At 34.7% G+C, this 6,962-nt stretch overlaps 1 pseudogene; it reads right to left on the minus strand.

The window, feature by feature from the left end:
* Positions 1 to 1,265: 1,265 nt before the first annotated feature.
* On the minus strand, positions 1,266 to 6,595 carry LOC133692392 (probable disease resistance protein At4g27220; annotated as a pseudogene).
* Between the last annotated feature and the right edge of the window lie 367 nt (positions 6,596 to 6,962).

Consider the following 6,962-nt stretch of genomic DNA (forward strand, 5'->3'; position numbering starts at 1 on the left):
GTTAACCAGTTAAGATTTTTAGTTATTATAATTCTAGGTAATGATTCTTTACATTAGACATTTTCTCTATAAAAACAAAATATCAAATATTTGTTTTTCTTCATAAATCTTTTTTATAAAATCATATTGATGATAGGTGCTCCAATAACTATAACTGAAATGGGAATAGAGAGTCCAGGAATCTTACACAAAAATAAAGTGATCAAGTATTTAATTAAAAGGTCAGACTAACCACACAAAAATGTACAAATTATAGAAGAAAAAGTAAAAGGACAACAAAGGAGAGTGAATACTCCTCTTATTCCTGTAACAAAAATAAAAACGACATCAACAAAGTCTTGAGAAGCAGCATATATAACATGAGATCCCCGCAAACTCAGACAATGGATCACCTTCAAACAGATGCAACAACAACAACAACAAAATTGCTTAAGTTGACACTTCTGTTATGGCCTCTTAACTAGGCTTTCTATTTTGGTTCAAACGCTAGCTGGGCCTGGCTGATGATGATGTTGGACTTAACATGTTTTTTCAATAATAGTATAAATTTAATGGACTAGTTGTTGCTGTAAGTTCAGCTTTACATATCACAAATACAAAGGGGATTTCTTTTTCATTGATGCTTTTGATTTGTTCATCATTGTAATATAATCACACTCGCATGTTAATTAATATGACATGTTTACTATTCTAAAAAAAATAATTATATGTGTTATGGTGAATGAAAAACTCTGTAAAACTGTGTCAATTAGTTTTAAAATAGAGTCATGCTTTAAAAAAAAAAATACAAAATTGGATCTATTAAATAAAAAACAACTCTTTGGTTCTTAAAAAGTCTATTTATTTTATTTTTCTTCTATTAATTCTTTTTCCTTCTCAACATTGTTATGAGATAGATACATTTATAAATTAAATTTTCTGTTTATTTTCATTTGTGTTATTAAAAATATTAAATTGAATAGACCTGAAAAACAAAATTGCAACCTCGAAGGCGAGCACTAATTTTTTCAAGGCTATAGGATTTATCATTTTACTCACATCTTGGAATTTCATGTTTTGTCAATAAATTTGTAAGTTGATTTATATATATATATATACTCATTCACATGTATATATATTTAAGTAGAAACCATATTATTGTACAGCATATTACTGTACGGTACGCACAATAACAAGTTAACCAAGTTACTTGAAAAATACAAACTTCAGAAAAAATAAAAATTGTTACCACATAAAGAATATGTAATAAAAATAGAACATCAAAATGATAGAAAAAAACATGTTGATGAGGAGAATCAGAATCTACACATTAAACAATAAGCATACAAACGAATAAACATTATGCCGTTGTTTTTTAAGGTTCAGACACTTGAAAAGAAACACAAATGGGCAAACAAACAAAAGCCCTTTTTTGGAGGTTCGCACAATAAATTACTAAACACATAACATTATCCTTATTTCTGGAAGTTCACACAGCAAACATATGAAATGAGACAAATTGTTGTAGCTAATGCAACAGCTGGAATTACTTCCCACAAATGTCGATTTGATTAATCCAACCATTTAAACAAGGATAGAAGATAAATAGTTGCAGCCATTTTACCTGCAAGAATGAATTACTAGCATGTTTTTCAAATTCCAATGCCAAACTAATCATTTGACTCCATCCACTTCCTCCTTTTCCTCTTCCCACCCAATTTTCTGGATCCACGTTCTACAAGTGCTGGTTGGCACGGAGCAACCAGTGCTGGAACCCTCAGCTACTTGAGATACCTGCAAAGCCAATTCAAGCATGGCATACACATTCTAACTTGTAAGTCTTATTATTGAGGGAAACAAGAAATAAAAACACTGAAAGAGAGGCAAGAAATCATGTCAAATATTCAGCACCTTTGATTGAGCACTCATTAAATCATTTGATGTAGTAGCAAATCTTGTGGACAGCTTTGGACAATGACGCACCACCAATATCGACAAACAAGGGAATATGAAATCGCAACATCCATGACTGAAGTAGACAATGCTTGGTAATTTTTCTAGAATCAGCCACTCCAAATCAGGGAGCACCATCTCCTTCTCAATATTGGCAAGTGAAGCATGATCATCTTGCCCAAATACTCCCAATAATTGAGAGGATTCTTTTACTTTAAGTATTTGAAGCCTTTTGAGACCTGAAGCCATGGCTACTGGGAAGAGACTCTTCAACTTGTTGCATCCTGTGATCTCAAGGCGACACAAATTAGGGAAGCATGAAGATTGGATATCACTTTCTGAAAATATTTGATCCTTTTCATTGTCATTATCCTTAGCAATTATTTGCTCCAATTCCTCACAATTTGATATCTCTAGAACTTTAAGTTGAGCCAGACTAGGAATCATGTTGGCCGTGAATACACGTGTCAGCCTGTTACACTCTTTCACCTCCAAAGTAGTCAAATTGCTTGGCATGAGACCCTTCCAAATACACCTCAACTCTGGCAATACATTCAAGTGTAGTGTTTCCAAACTCACAAGTGAAAGTTCATGCCCAGCTCTTCTATTAGTTACCAAACGTTCAACTTGCATTAAATCTTGTACTCCTTCCATATTTCCAATAGATATTTTTTTCAAATTAATAAACCCCTGCATCAAAAGAAAACAATGGGAATATAAAATCATATTTTTTTCATATTTATGATAATCTGAATATAAACTATTATTTTATATTAATTAAATTAAAAGAAATCATGAAAAAATATACTTATTAACTCAAAAAAAATTAATTTTTTATATTCGATTTATAATAAAAAAATTATGTCATTATCCAAAAATATAAATATAAAAGCAAATAATTTGAATTTCACATATTAATAAATTTTTTTAATAAAAATGCTTGATTATTGATCATTTAAATTATTTTTTTCATAAAAAAGTGAAAAATAATTGTAAAGAAAACATGAAAAATATATATAAAAAAAATATGTTTTTTGAATTCAATACAAATTTGGTGCTTTTGAAGTTCTTTGAATGAGAAAATATTGAATTTAAAAAGAAAGTTTCAATTTTTAGTACTTTTTGACTCTATTGTTTTAAAAGATAGAACAAATTATCACAATGTATTGACGTTGACAATTTAAATTAGAAAAGAAAAAAAAATGGAGAAATATAAAGGACGTACTCGAAGCTGTGCCAACAAATTACCCCATTGTTCGTGGCCTTCAATGGTTAACTCTTGCAAAGAAGGCAATTGGGCAGCAAAATCCTTTGGACCAAAAAAGCTGCACTTTGAAAGAGACAATTTTCTTAGCTGAGGGAAGTCGATGATGCCATCTTTAATTTTAGACTTGACGATGATGTCATCTCCTTCTTCACTGTAAAATACTTGCTTTAAATTGTCAGCTGAATGAATCTCCATCTCTTCGAGGTTCTGAAGACTTGGAGACACGGAGACAGGGAAGACATATTCCAGTTCATCACAGCGACTTATAGAGAGAGTTTTTAATTTTGGGAAGCCAAGAGACTCTGGAATTATTTCCCTTTCACCATCCTCTTCTCTGATAAGACGCTTCAATTCATCGCAATCTCCTATCCGTAGTGTTTCCAGATGAATAAGACTCTGAACTAGGGACGGTGTGAAGATAAATGTCAGTTTGTCAAGATAATACAACTCTAGAAAACTAAGACTTTGGAGGCTGACATGCCTGGTGGGCCCCTTCCATATACAATTGAGCTCAGGTAAATGAAACAGCCGTAACGTTGTTAAAGATGGCAGCAGCGGCAGCTCCTTCTCCTCGTTAATTCCTTCATCAGCCTCACCCAATTCAAATACCTCTTCCAATGATTCGCAGTGATGAATTTCCGCACTCCTTAGATTTTTCAAAGCTTGCCGCCATTTTGCTTGAAACAGAGTGCGAATATCCCCACAAGCGCTCACTTCTACATGTTCTAATCTTTGAAAGAAGTCCTTTTGCGACCCATGACCATGGGTGGTCATTTGATCAGAGGACAATACTATATTTTTTAAACCCTCCACTCCCCAAAATTCAATATAAGACACAGTAGGAAACAACTGCTCAAATGTCTTTGCATTTAAGGATGCGGCGTTTATATCACCCAAATATAATCTTTTCGAGGCTGTGTGTTTTTTATAGAATAAATAATACCGATCCCCTAACACTATATCATATTCGAGCAACCTGGGAAAAACAAAATCTTTGGGAATGCATTCAACCTTCGGTATCTTCAATGATAATACAGCTAAATGAGACAGCGAATTTAGCTCTGTTAGGCTTGCATTCATTCCTTCTGTGCTATCACATCCAACAACATCCCATCCCTCAAAGCTCCCATCCCCGATCAACAGTTCTTCTAACTTCTTCAACCTTCCTATCAAATTCACAGGAATCCTTCTTAGGAATCGACAACCTGTCAAATCCAACAACCTTAACTCCTTGAGCTCCCCAATTTCATCAGGTAATTCTTCAACGGAGCCGCACCCAATGAAACCAAGAATCTTAAGTCTTTGCAGCTTTCTCAACCAAATGAGGACCTTGCATTCACACTCGATCAACAGCAACGATTGAAGGTTCGTTGAGAATTGAAGCGATTGCAATGACAAACACCCTCCCTTTAGAGACAAAACTTCAATTTCTTTCATCCCTTCAAAAAACCTCTCTGGAACATTCAAACCATCATCCAGTCCTAACAATAGGACTTTGAGCTGTGGACACACCAATCCTTCAGGAAGTTCTGTGAGTTTATTGCCATTAACGAAATTACTGTACAACCTTCAAAGCTTTTATTGCTCACTGGCCACTCCTTCAACTCAAAGCCAGCCTTTACCATGAATCCGTATTTTTCTGATGATGCTATCTGAATAGCAACATCACGAACCAAGTCATGCATTTTCACATATTCTTCACTTTCAGTTCCTAACAGCATACAACAAGCTTTGAGGTTTTTGATTGCCACACAAACTCGTTTCCTTGCATCTTCAATGGACTCCACATCTTGATGTAACCCATAGGCAACTGCATATCTCGTCAACTCCTCGATTGGAATGTCGTAATCTTCTGGAAATAAACAGCATAGCAAGAAACATAACTTGACTTTCTCGTGCTTCAAATAATCATAGCTCAACTTAAGACATGCATATGCATTTTCTTGTTCATCAATTTCATCCATGTGCCGAAATTGAGAGTTTTTGAGCTCTTTAGACGCTACTTCCCACTCAACAGCAGATTTATCTCTTAAAGCCCTTCCCACTGTCACAAGTGCTATAGGCAATCCTTTACATTCTCTCGCAACCTCCTTCGCCACTGTGTTCAAGGTAGAGTCCTCATCATGTAAACCTGCATTGATTTTGAAGAAAGCCCATGCTTCATTTTCTGATAAGAGACTTAAGAACACTTTTGGCTGGCACTTCATAGAAGAACATATGTTTTCAAGACGTGTTGTTAGAAGAATTTTACAACCCCTGTGAGCATCACCAAATGGGATCCCTATCTCTTTCAAGTTAATAACTTTCCAAACATCATCCAGGATTATAAGCATCTTCTTCTCTGTCTTCAGTCTCTGCCATAATCGATCTGCTCTCCCTTCTTTAGTCTTTTCGCCAAAATGCAGACCTAAACTATCTGCCATTCGATCCTGAATGTCTATGACATTTGGATTCTGGGACAGTGTAGCCATCAAAACTTCATCAAACAGCTTCGACTCTTTGGCTCTCCTTCCTACTTCTTTCACTAGAGTGGTTTTACCCACCCCTCCCATGCCGTACAGTCCGATCATATTGACATTGTCATCTTTGAGAGCTTTCATAATCTGTTCGAAAGCTGCTTTTGACCATTCTGAAGGCGTGAATTCCTCTGATGGAAGAAATTCTATGCCTTGAAGAGGTAGTTTGTGGGACACTTTTGGAAACATACTGTTTGCTTCAAGTTTTCTCAAAGTCTCCGTCTTCTTTGCCAGTGCCTTGCTTAACTTCAATTGTCGCGTCGGATTTGGACACCAAGTAAAGCATTTGCCAATTTTTTCCTTTTCATTTTGCAAATGATTCACACCTTCAATTTCGTTTTTTGCTTTTTCCAGCCATGTGTTGACATTAATCTCAATTTCTTCAGCATTCCTTTTAGCAACGTCGACAGCATCTTGCAGAGGATAAAATGCCAAAGCCAGGCTCATCATTTGTTCATCGAATTCTTGAACAAAATTGTTGAAACAGAACATGTAACGGAACTGCCTTATTGTTGGTTCCACCAAGAGTTCTGCTATCTTAGATACAATGGATCCACCAACACTTTCGATAGCCATTTTTCACCAGTCTGAAAAATTAGAGATATAAGAATGCCGACTGTGAGAGTGAGTCATTACAAGTAAAATAGGCATTGAGAGAATGAAAATAGTAATTTTATTACCTTAATTTGTGAAAATATATGCGGAAAGCACTGGTACTGACTGCTCAATAATAAAATATAGCGAGAGGAACAAAAGGAGAAGGCCTTTAGCTCTGTATGGAAGCCAGCTTCAAGAGCAACAGGGCAAGGTATAAGGAGAACGATAAACATTTAATTCCTTGTCCTAACATAACAATTATTTACACAATAGTTCATAGAACATTGAAAAAAAATACCACCGATCTAACGAATACATTGAAAAAAAAAGTTTACACTTGTGAGTTTAAAGCAGCAATTCCCACAAAAATGCAATTTTATGAAATCATTAAGATAAAAAGCCTAATATAAAGATAATTACGAACAAATAAAAGAATAATATGTACAAGTACTCACCTAGCAAAAAAAAAAAAAAAAAAAAAGAGAAAGGAATGGAAGGTTGATGGTGATCACTTTGACACATGATAGTAGCTCTTCATCGCTTCCAATAACACATATAATTAAATCTAAAGCTATGATCGGTAAATGTTTTTTTTTTTTTTTGAAAATTATGAATAAGGAGAAAAAAAGACTTGCAAGGAACTCAACAAA

The sequence above is a fragment of the Populus nigra genome, chromosome 1 (genome assembly GCF_951802175.1).
Source record: "Populus nigra chromosome 1, ddPopNigr1.1, whole genome shotgun sequence".
Lineage (NCBI taxonomy): Eukaryota > Viridiplantae > Streptophyta > Magnoliopsida > Malpighiales > Salicaceae > Populus > Populus nigra.